Here is a 12,975-nt window from a genome sequence, read left to right as displayed (position 1 = left end):
GAAGATGGAGATGAAGCTCTTAATGTCCTTGTCCATTTAAAAACTACTCTGATCATCTCAAACCCCCAAAGGCCAGGTAGGTTCTGATTAGTTTGTTTCCTATTGGTGAAAATGTTACAAAGCAAAGGTTTTACTAATGCCACAGTGTCACACTATCACATTTCCATGCTGATATGACACTGCTCTAAACAGTTTGTGATGAACACCAAACACATAACACTTTACTTCTAGCTGTAAGTAGAATTTCCACATAGTGTAGACCATGACCTAAATGTGTGCCCAGAGATGACTGCTTCCAGTTCTGACTGTTATTTGGCTGCAAGCTCACTTGTGTGTACCAAACTGTGTAGATAGATTTGCCAGATGTATTGACTCTAATTGCATTCTGCAGTTGCCGTCCCTTGGAAGCTCTGCGTATGCCTTCCCTGCTGGAAAACTGTTGTCTCCCCCGCACAATATCCCATCCTTGTAGAACATAGAAACCATCTCTGGCACTCCTGGCTGAGGAAACCTCAGCCCTCGGTGCTTGCCTCCTCCTGGGAACGGGCCCTACCAGCAGTGATGAGATCACTGGCTTAGCCTGGGTGACAGCAGCAGGGACACAAAGGTGTCACACCTGGCAGGAAGCTCCATCGCTGTGCTCATTTCAACAGCAATTGCTACTGCCAGCCTTGTGCCACATAAGCGTGCCCCAGCGAGCAGTACGCACAGCACAGGAGAAAGCTTTGCTAGCAGCAGGGTGAGCTGAGGCCATGTCTGAGCCTTGGAGACAAAGAACAGAGAGGAAAATACGATGGGACTGTAATAGGCTCCACCCCACAAATTCCTCTAGTAGAAGCTGGCAAACAATTACTGCAATTTACAGCTGCCAGCCCCAAACATAATTAATGTGCAATCGCAGCCAGACAACCATCTTAAGGGAGAACATGGTCTACTTAGCACACTTACCCATAGTAAAAAGGACTTTATTTTTAGGGATCACTGCTAACGGCAGACAGTTTCTTGGGGGCCATCAGGACTTAAGCAGATGTGGGAGCAGATGGCAGGACAATAATGCTTTTTTGGATGATTGACTAATACCTTTTGCCAAATGCCAGTGGTAATAAAGATATTTTGCCCATCTTAGATCAAGCGACAAGGAATTTTCATCCCAAGAGGTGACAGGATTTGAATTTTACTTTTCTTTGTGTGTTTTTAAGCACCAAGAAGTACCCACGAAGTATACTCAACAACGCTTTTTCCTTCTTTCCCTTCATCTAAGAAATTGTAGTTCTCTATACATTTTGAAAAGGTAATACAAATATTTAATCAGTTTTGTCATGTCTCGACTCTGTTGAAAGCAAGATGACATATATACCAAAGCAAGGGAGTAAAATCTGTCCGGCAGAAGGGAAAATTTATGGTTGCAATTTTGCAGAGGGGTCCCTATGATGCAGTAAACTGCAAGAATGAAGCATGAAGAGTTTATTAAAGCCATAAGAATCCTGAGATGAGATTACAGCCTTTATACTCTGCCACGCTTCAGATTTGATAACACGTCTCCCACCCACCCCCTCCCCCTGCCATCCCTCCTGGAGAGGCGGAGAGAGGAAAAAAATCCACAGTAGATTGATTTTGATTTCACATGTAGTGTTCTCATTAATTTTCAAGGCATCAGCTCACGCAGATCAAAGTGGCAGAAGACGCTGACATCAGCTTTCATATCTGAGAGCTTATCACTCCCTGATGATAAAATTGCAGGATTATCAAGGAGTGCATCTGCAAGTCTATAGCTACTGTAAAAAGCATTGTGACATATAAATGCACAATGTGACACCATTACTCTATCATCTTTACTGGAACACTTAGCAAAACATTTTCAGTGTCACCAAATGACAGTCATGCCTTTGTTTTTATTTCTCAGTTTTGTAGCCTTGGAAACTATAATTTGGGGGTAGAACTTTTTTTTCTTCTTTGTCCTGGCTGCCCCCAGCTCTGACCATCTGCAAGGAAACACGTGCCATGAAAGACCTGGACCAGCATGGCCAAGGAATCCTTCACCTTTGTCAGACCTGCTGATGGAGTGCCATCGTGACAGCAAATGATCCCTTAAAACCACCATTAGAAATGCCAAGGGTTTTTTTGCAGTTGGTCTGCTCCAACACAGAACCTCAGGAGTAAGAGCCATGGCTTTCCCTGGGCTTCACACAAGCTATGCCCTCTTTTTTGCTTGTTTTGTTAGCAGAGAAGACAAGTCAAGGAAAACACTATAGATTTCTTTAGTCTTCCTCTTTAATACAGAGGACTGATAGAGTTCTAAGAACTCTTAGGGCATTAAGTAAATGGGAAAAAAATTTCCCAATACCCATGGTGTGTAACATCCCTGGTACTTGGTTTTTGACAGCAGAGAGAGGGGCTGCAAATTCTCTGCTATGCAGGGGTAATGGTTACATTCACAGCCACTCTTCTTCCCTCTTGTGTGTCCTACCATTCAACAATGCAGGCTTAGGGATGAGTTCTCAACAGAAGTACAGGGGAAGGGCTATGTAAAGAAGCTTGGATATTTAGCTAGACATTTCACTAAAAGCCTGGTTGGTTGTATTGCTCTGAGTAAGTTTTAGAGAAAACTTACTGTAACATTCTCCACATTCCAGAAATCACACAGGAGGGCAGATCTATCCTTGACTGATAATTGTGGTACTGTAAAAATGTATCTCGCTCAAAGTCAAAATGTGTTTATGGATTACAAAGATTGTAAAAGTAAGGGTAGAAAGAAGACTTGTAGCACACCTCATATAGGTTTGCTTCTCACCAACCACTGGGGGGGTGGGGAGGAGAGGGGGAAGGCTATATTCTTGTTTACCACAAACCCAAACCAATCCAGAAATCTTCAGTCAGAAATACTGCATGAAGACTAAGCTTCAAAAGGCAATACTAACATCAAGCACTTCTGAAGCTATTAATACATAGCCCTCACCCTCAAAAAGTCGTGTGTGAGCAGTCCCAATGAACTTCGTTTTTAAGACTCTAGCCTTGGTCATGCCAGTCCTTACAGCCTACCAACTCAGACAGTGCACATCTGCCTACTACAGCTGCTTCTGCACAGTGGCACCTGTAAAGCACTGCATCTCCACTCTGTCTCAGTGTTTTTCTGATTATCTTTGATCTGAGAGAGTGCAAAAGAGTTACTGGTACTGGTCAGGATGTAGATCACCTGCCTCATAGTGAGAAACTAAAGATTAGGTTTATCCAAGACAAAGGTGTGATTCACAAAGGCAAGAGGTTTGCAGTAGAAGCAAACTGGAATTAAGAGTCATGTCCTAAGGGACAGGGCAAACATCACCTGCAAATGAAGGCCATATGCCACTCCAAACAATACAGCGTAGGATAAAGTACAGACCAGAAACAATAAAATCACAATCACCATCACAATAGTCCATCCTGATATTAAAATGACCTGTTACTTTGTGGATAAGTCTTGTCAAGCTCACTGTACAGAAACTACTTGTGTTTCTGATCACAGCGTGTCTGTGAATGCTTTGAGCTGACTGTAGGCTGCAGAACACACTCAAAAAGTGCAAACCGAAAAAGTGCACACATCCAGATGCCTTGGATGTCAGCCCCAACTGAACTCCATAGCTGTTGGCTATGCTTTGAACTAGCCCATTCACCATATCTACCCCAGGCATCCTAAGGAATCATTTGGATGAATGACAAAAAGCAGCCCTTTCCAAGGAAAGGGACTAAGCTTAGCAATAAGGAAAAAACAGAAAACCTAGCTGGTTGATTAATAGGAGTAGCAGTTTGGGTTTTGATTAAAAATAATAATATACCACCCAGAGGTAAAAAACCCAAAACAAACAACAAACACCCAACAAAAACCAAACAGCAATAAGTGCTATGCTAGGATAACCTGAACAGGAATTGTATAAAATGCCTTTTTTGAAAGTCATTGACCACTTCCTTCGTATATGGTGTGAAGTCACAATCGCCAAAACACTGAATAATGCATACCTCTTTTCTTTAAATGTAAAGAAAGAGCCTGTGATACAAGACCAATATGATGACTACTTAAACACATTCTAGACAGAACTCAGACTGAAGACATAATGAAGAAATACCACCCAGCAGAAGTAATAATACATCCTGTCAGTACTTGTAACAGTCCAAAAGCAATTTATCCGCTAGAATTGGGAAGAATATACTTCTGCTCAGTGGGATCTTCTGACATTTTGAAATGCATTTGCATTGTAAAATAGCACAAGAGTTGAGATTTCTTGTGAAACTTAAAAATTGGGAAATACCAAAAGGCTGTGTTTTGATAAAGTTGAATCTTTTTGTTTAAAAAGAGAAGACGATGTTTTAAATCAACATTGAAGTAGTATAAAAGAAAATAAAGAACACTTTATCATAAAATTAATATTATAATACAAAAGTCTCAATGGAATTAAATGAAATAGCAATAAAATTAAGTGTTTTAACTCATTGAGACAAGCGATTCAGCATTATTTAAATGACGTGAGCAAGCTATTTGCTTCCACCCCTTCCCATTGAAAATGGCATCAAAATGTAAATGTGCCCATGAAATTTCTGATTTGCTGAAAATGCAGTATTCCAGCTGAAAAATATTGGTTTGCCACATTTTTCTTTGCTTTTATTTCTACATATAGGATACAGAGTCTGCTGCAAAAAAAAAGGCTCCACTACCCTGTTCATGGGTAAGCAAACTGGCTGTGATAGTAAGAGCCCCCTTTATTTGCAACTCTTATCTGAGCAGTGGAAGCTAGTAGACGGTGAGGTCTTTTGAAAATGGCGTCCCTTCTAGTTCAATGTATAAATATTTTCCAAGAAATCTTCAGAGCATGCCGGGGGAATTTCTCTGTTTAGTTGAATTTTGAGAGCTACAGAATGTTTGATGGGACCAGATGCAACTGATGTGTTAACAGGGATTTAGTAGCAATCCTAGCAAATATCACTAAAAGTCCATACTAGATTGTGACCTTCCTAAATTCAAAATACAACATCATTAAGCACAACACAGCCTACCATAATGCTCTTTTACAGCCTTCTACTTCCTTTTCCAACTTTTCAGCTCAGGTGAAGCTTTTTACACCTATCCAGTGACACTCCACTGATAAATCCAGGTATCTGGCTGCTTTTTCCTGCAGAGCTTCTGGTCACTTTGCCACAGAAAGTGAGAGCGCCGTTTCATTTGGCAAAAGTATTTCTTTGTCAGCTAGGGCAGGTGAGGAGCTGCTAAGCTGAATGAAAAGAAAAGCTTCCACTGAAGACACCACTTGGAATTTTAAAACCTAGATCATCCCAAGTCTCTTCTATGCATCAAAATGGTGTGTGACTAAAAGGTCAAGCTTTTAAAGGAGTGCAAATTTTAATGCTGTCAGTAGTGAACCTGTTGACTTAATGCCCATATTAGGTCATCGAATCAAGTATTGTGGCCTATTAATATTTATAGCCAAGCAACTGAGTGAAGATATTTGGCACCTACGTAGTGCACCACTTTAGTATACACCCTACATGCAGCAGATGGCAAATAGCATGACTTTCACTTCACAGAAGGGAAAAAACAAGGCACAGAGGGGAGTTGCTGCCACATGCTTGCCTGAGATGACTCATGACCTCGCGATACCTGGAATTTGACTCAGCAATCCTGGCAGCTGCCCCTTCTGAGATGCAAGCTCTTAGCCAACATGCAGCCCTGACCTGAATTGCAGGAAGGAGCTTCCACATCTCCAGGTGTGTTTCACGGAGAAAAGATAGAAGAGAGGGGATTCTACAGCTCATGGTGCTACCATCGACCGACTCCAGGAGAAAAAAAAAGCAGTCAAGACAGCAGGCAAACATGATTACTAATACTGACCACTGTATTTTTTTGTATACTGAATTTTCACCCACAAAAGTGGTGTCTTTTTAATGACACTAACAATATCAGAATTTTCAGTTCTTGTAAAAAGTTTGCTGCTATGTTAAGAGTATTGTAGAATAGTAGAATGGTTTGGGTCGGAAGGGACCTTTAAAGATCATCTAATTTTATCCCCCTGCCATGAGCAGGCACACTTTCCCACTAGACCAGGTTGCTCAAAGCCCTATCCAGCCTGGCTTTGAACACTTCCAGGGATGGAGCTTCCACAACTTTGCTGGGCAACCTGTTCCAGTCCCTTACCACCCTCACAGTGAAAAATTTCTTCCTAATATCTAATCTAAATCTACCCTCTTCCAGGTTGAAGCCATTCCCCCTTGTGCTACTGCTACATGCCCTTGTAAAAAGTCCCTCCTCAGCTTTCCTGTAGGCCCCCTTTAGGTGCTTGAAGGCTGCAATAAGGTCTCCCCAGAGCCTTCTCTTCTCCAGGCTGAACAACCCCAACTCTCTCAGCCTCTCCTCATAGGAGAGGTGCTCCAGCCCTCTGATCATTCATTCTGACAGTCATGAAAGTGACCGCAAACCAAAGATTTCAAACTCCATGTTGCCTTACAACTTCTGTGCCTTATGGGTAACTCATTCCTATTCTTGCTGTCAGCCTCTCCTGTTGGATTTATTTTTATAAGATCTTTGAGGTTTAAAATTGGATTAATGACTAAAGAACCTTCCTATTTTTTACCCTGTGTGAGATTTTTCAATTTAAGATATTTGGTGACCTTAATTACTCTTGACAGGAGTTGTTATACATATCTGTTGAGATAATTCAGTTGCATTGTTTTAGGTGCTTTTCGTACCACTCCTTATAATTATTTCTGAAATCATAAATCTGTTGTAAACCTGACTTTTGTTTTCCTTTTGTTGTCTATCTGAAAGCCATTCGCGCTGAAATGATCTCAGCAGCCTTTGTAAATTGAGAAAGAAAATGCTGTTAAATGTATATTTCATCCTCTTCTTGATCAAAACCATGTATTTCTAAAAAGGTTCCGCATTTTTACCTTTTTGCTCTGCAGAAGTGTCTTTTGAGCACCTATGTTCTGGTGCAATACTAGAACTGCAGCAAATTTATATGGATTTCCAAGCCATACTTTTTATAATATGGCCATAAAATAGTTTTCTCAGGATCCAGTGCAAGTACACTACATCATAGCTGAAAACTGTGAACAAGATTATACAGCGGTCTCAGAGTCACACACAAAGAATTACTCAATCCCCTCAAAAAGCGTGTGGAGGTGTAATGCAGAGTTACTTTGTCCTAGCTAATCCCTCCTCCAGCCCTTTTTAATTCAGCAGCCACGCGGCTCTGCAGCCTTTCCCTGCAGCAGCTCCCTTCTCTCTTTGGGCTGATGCCACAGGACGGGGAAATCAAAATGACAGCCTGATTCCCATCTGCTGCAGAGACCCACCTTCCCTCCTAGCAGCCATCATGTCTTGTGTTGCATCCCGAAATGGTGCTCCATGAAGGACAGACAGTAAGGGATGCGTCACTTCTCTGACCAGCCCACACATAAAATAATACAAATGATGCCACATATTCACACACACCAAACAGTCAGATCAAATTTGAAATGACAACTGTTCAGGTCCCCCATTTTTCTTGGTCCAGAAGTGCATATAAATCTGCTTTGAAGATTGTTGGAACTTGAGCTGGAACCAAACCAAGTCTACCTGAGATGCAGCTGATGTGACTCCTTAAGGGGTATACAGACATATAAATAAGCCTGCTCATACTCCAGACCCAAACCTAGCTGGCACAGTCTGTACTGTATTTGCAGTTCAGTGCTACATGATGAAATAAGAATAAAGAAAAAAAGCCACTGTCTGCCTTTGATAATTTGGTCTTTATTTTTCTATTTGAATGCATTCCTTCATGGCATCTGACCTCCCCACAGACCGCAGAAGATGCTGCCAGGAAAGCCCGTGTAGTGGGATTGACAATTAACTCATTTTCCACAAGAGAAGGGCTATCATGTGGCCACTGACAAGGACTGCCTTTGGACATACATCGTAGAAAGAGGAAAGGATTACCCTCATGCTGACCTGACACCAGCCATTGCAGCACACAGACCAGCAAGTGACAGCGCAGAGCTGCTCCACCTCCCCTTTTCATTTATGTTTGCTTTTATAGCCTCGGTGCTATCACAGCTCCAATGCAGGATAAAGCAGTCTGCGGAATTTCTTGCAGGGAGCGAGCCAGGAGATGACAGTACACCTCCAGAGCCAGCTGTCAGTGCACATAAGAGCTCCCTGTACAAAATCGCAGAAATTCCTTATCCAAGCAAACCTGCTATATATATCTTGTACACATTTACAAGCATATACTTTAGGCCTACAGTGTTTCACACAGCAAATGCATATGTGCACTCATTCACTCCAGTCTGACAGTCAACCCTTGAGCATACAGTCACAATCTTGCTTTTTCCAAGTAATTCACGTCTAAGCTACTGCCCCTCCAAGAAGAAGATGCCAGTCAGAAATGATGCAACTTTGCAGTACCTTCTGCTTCTTTTGCACAGAGGAAAATCCTGAGCAGAAACTGAGCCAAATGAAAAATTGCAACACAAGACAGCAAACAAAACAGTCACACAATAAACTCGCTAGAGAATTCACATCTGCTTGCAGTCCCTTCTCAGGCAAACTCTCCCCAGCTGTTTTGATGGCATGAATTAGGAATGACCTGATGTGCCACAGAGTAAGAGGGTCTCTCTGTTCCAAGGAATATTTAATGATGCATTCAAAGGAGGGATGCGGGAAAAAAACAACTCTGTTTAAAGTTGGTAGGTCAAGTGTTCTGTGGGGTGCAATGAACGCAGGCTGACTCACAGCTGGGACATGGACAATGTTTCCTAGATCCCCTGAATACCTGAATCCTGACCACAAAGAGTTCTAGAGTTAGAGGTCAGTGTACACATGCACACATGCAGACATGCGTATGTATATTCATGCTCTTTCATTTCTTATTTTCCCTTTTTTATTCTACCATGCAATAAATGCACGCTCTTCAACTTGATTTCCTCTCTCTGACAGCATTCTTCATCAATGCTGCCATCCCCTCCATTTTGCTACCAGTAACCACCTTCACAGCTTCTCTCAGTTAGTGATCAGATTTATCCATTAAGGGTCTTAAAGCACTTAGGAAAGTGCTTGTGTACGTCTGTAAATCTGCTGCCCAAATGTGGTTCAGCTACAGTGTTTTTATCAGCATCTTCTTCAGCAGTTGGTCTTACATATTTTTCCCTAGAGTGGACTTGTGTAAAGCGGTAGGTTGCCAGCCAACTGGTCACCCCATGGGGACATAGCAAACTGTGCTACTTCTCATTACCTTAATCATGTAAATGTCTGAAATGAGTTTATATTGGGCTCTTGAGACATTGGATAGGAGAGATAATTGCATAGGTATGTGCCCTTGTGCTAGTTAAAGAGAGGAATAACAACAGGGCAACGAGCAATGACACAGCATACAAACTCAGGTTTTGTTCACTGAGCCAAAGAGTCATCTGTGCTCCAGCTCACTTCTACCACATTCCCGCAGCAGCTACCTAGTTAGGCGCAACAGTCCAGACAGCCACTATTCAATAGCATCTCATGGAAATTATTGCTTCTCAAAGAAAATTAATTGAAAAGGGTTTGAAAGAAATGACACTCAAGTAACTGGAAATACTAATATGGTTTTGTTCTTATTTTAATTAAGTGTGTTCAAGTTTGCAATGCAAATACAAAGATTTAAAACTCCCATGTCTGAAAGAGGGTAAATTTAGATTGGATATAAAGAAGACTTTTTTTACAATGAGGGTGGTGAGACACTGGAACAGGTTGCCCAGAGAAACTGGATGCCCCATCAATGGAAGTGTTCAAAGTCAAGTTGGACAGGGCTTTGAGCAACCTGATCTAGTGAAAGATGTCCCTGTCCATGGCAGGGGGTTGGACTTTGAAGGTCCTTTCCAGCCCAAACCATTCTTTAATTGTATGATTCCTACCAAACACAGGAATACATAAAGGGAGGCAAATACGCTTTGGTTGTCAGTTTGTCAATGAAAACACTAAAATTTAACAGAAAAACAAATCAGTGAAAATGGAAATTATTTTGAAAACTGAATTTCTTAACCACCTCTGATAAAAATGTTAAAACTATAGCAATCCAAAGGTAATGAGCATAACTTTTAGCAGGAAGAATTCAAGCCTTGAAGTCAAAAGATTTCTGTATAGGAGTAACAATTAATCAGTACGATCACAGCTTTCAAAATAATCTCAGAACGGAAGCATGCCTAAAAGAAGACATCTACTGTAATCATCTTTTGTCTGTAATAAATATGCCATCATCTCAGGTAGAAAAAAATCACCTTCTTTTTAAGACAACATAAAAAAAGACCTGCAGTATATGTGGAATATGCAATTTGGGTAAACGTGCTGCTAAACAATAACATTTCAGCTACCACGGAGAACATGGCTTAGCTGAAGGCACTAAAATCACATATTATGAAAGCAAATAGACTTAGAATACCCCAGTCTGCTTCAGCTATCATAGGCTGCCACAAAAAAACCATGATACTAGAAATCAAAGCCCAGTTGGAAGGGTGCTATGTGGCATGTGATAATTAAACATCTACTGTAAGACTCCTCTTTCCACTCCTACACAGAGAACATCATGCCCAAAACACATAAATGGGAGCCAGGAAGCCTTTCTTCTACTGATGTTCTTCTGTGGACTTGTTACTGGAGCTTCTCTCCCATGTGCCAAACAGCAAGTAATGCAGTTTCCTGTCATATACAACCATTGGAGGGATAAGTGACTCAAATATTTTGGAGACACACAGTCATTTCAGTAAATATAGCCATACAGAAAGGCAGAAAAAGGTGTCTGGGATGTTCAAAGTGCTTGTTCTTATCCAGTATTATCTACCATTATAGCTACTGGAACTTTATTACAAATATTAATCAATACAAATATTGTCTCTCTTGGTTAGCAAGCCTGATATCCCTCTGGTCATTTTCTCATTTCTGAAAAAATTTTAAGAAAAGTTTTCCTTATTATAATCACTGATCCTTAGCATTTCCCATCAGATATTTGCTGCTGCCTGTCCGTGTGGTTGATTATCTAAACTACTAGGCATTGCTATCAACAGACTGTGTGACTATCACATTTTAAATAAGAAACAACAATGAAGACACTTTACAAGGTGTTGTTGGGAGCTGCTTTTTGATATACTGAAGAGAAGCCTTGGCTCTATACTTAGCTTTGTTGCTGATATGCCCTGTAATAAGGATTATAGCATCTTTGTTTCTTTTTTCATAGCTTATACCCTTCAGAATACAGTTTGTCACGAGTATTTGCTGCAGCACTTTGAGGAGTAGATCTCCCGATCTTAAAGAAAGCCAGTAAGGAGCAAGTGGACACTGAAGATGCAGGTAATTCAATTCATGCTAAAATGTGCTGTACTTTCAAGATCTGCAAACATTTCCAACTCTTTCATGCAGAGATTTCAATATATATGACTATTTAGTAATGTGTCCTCTGCCAATCCAGATGTCCATTCAAAAAAATATTTCCATATCTTGTGATAGTGTTTATAAGAAAGCATGTGACTATCCATGCTTTAAATCCTTTATCTATGCTTTAAATGCTTTAAATGACCTGCCATTGCAGTTCTGCCTGCTATGTAGTCACGGACTCACCAGGCTTTTTAGTCCTTCATACTATCACTGGCATGGGAAGCATATACTTCTTCATCGCAAGACAGAATTGGTTTCATGAGTCTGACAGCTCCTTTCCTTTTCCTGCACAGGAGAATGTGGTTTCAGAATAAGCTTTTTTCAAAAAAAAAAAACCAACCCCCCAAAAAAAAAGCCCCCAAAAAGAAAGAGAAAATAAATTAGTTCAATAAAGAAGAAAACATCCTTCAGAAATGTGTTTTCTGTTCAGTAACACTGTGATCTGTTAGTAAGGATCTGATACTGCAGGTGATGCCATCTTCATGTTTGCTCCAGTAGATACCATATGATCACAAGCCTATGCCCAGGTATATAATCCTTGCAGTCTGTACTAAAGATGGCCCAAAAAGGAACACACTTACATTGTTTACTGAACACAGTCAAACTGACAGTTCTGCCTACAACCAAGGCTCCTCACAATCACCAATCCTTGTTGCAGCTCCACCTATACTTTTTCTTTTCTTTTTCTCTCTGGGGAGTTTTTCACAGAGCAGTTCTTTACCTAAATGGCTAATCTAGAACCTGCAAAATCCAGTAACACTGATGCCACTAAATGCCTGGAACAAGAAGCATCAATCTTCTGGACCAGGCATATTTTCAACTCTCACTGCATCCATATGACATTTCTCTAGTAAGGTCAGGTTGAAAAGACTAATTTAAATGGACACTTATTAAAATGCTTTCCTGGGACGTACAGTCTGCTGTAGCACTACAAGATCTATTTTATCCCAGAGTTTAATGCCAATGAACGATTTCCAGCCCTCTGGTCGGCACTTTTTCAAGTGTCTCTCCTTCTCAACACAAAGGATCTCCCATCCTTCAGTCACAGCCCAGGCTTCAGAGCACGGAAAGATCCCACATCTGCGAACAGCTGCTCAAATTTACTCCTTGAAGCAATATAAATGAAGGGGTATGCCCACACAACATACTGTCCCCTTGCCCCAGATCCCACATTGATATGCTGAGGTAGACAGCAACCACTACTGAATGATAGAAACAGCAAAGCGCAGTGTAACGAGTCACCCTGCTGTCCCTAATCACACACCAATAGAGAAAATAGCTGATTGCTGGGGTTTCCTCCATGTAGCCAGCAACACTACAGTGGGATTACTTGGCTGAAAGGTGAGCTGAATGCATGCTGGAGAGAACTGTATGCTATTCAGCAGAGAATATAATTAACAGTCACAACCTAATTAAGGAATGACATGGGATTTTTTTGCCATTTGAAGCACTTAAATGAGGATCTAGTGTCTCCTTTTAGGAGAGGCAGCATCTTTGTCAAAACTACCGACTCCATGCAGGATTTATGAGCTCTCATCTATGAGTAATACTGAAGGTCAGAAAAGAACCAT

The 12,975-nt window shown here is 41.0% G+C and overlaps 1 long non-coding RNA gene across 1 annotated transcript in view; it reads right to left on the bottom strand.

Moving 5' to 3' along the window:
- The window catches only part of LOC309671481, a 164,955-nt gene that overhangs the window by 37,726 nt on the left and 114,254 nt on the right, over positions 1 to 12,975 (bottom strand). Inside the window, exon 2 of the long non-coding RNA XR_014269144.1 lies at positions 11,588 to 11,689. This is a non-coding gene — a long non-coding RNA (uncharacterized lncRNA). The remainder of the gene's footprint in view (positions 1 to 11,587; positions 11,690 to 12,975) is intronic.

This window comes from Vanellus vanellus (assembly GCF_965231255.1).
Source record: "Vanellus vanellus genome assembly, chromosome: 4".
Classification (NCBI taxonomy): Eukaryota; Metazoa; Chordata; class Aves; order Charadriiformes; family Charadriidae; genus Vanellus; species Vanellus vanellus.
The sequence above is the reverse complement of the archived record's forward strand: the minus strand, read 5'-3'. Positions and strand labels throughout refer to the sequence as shown.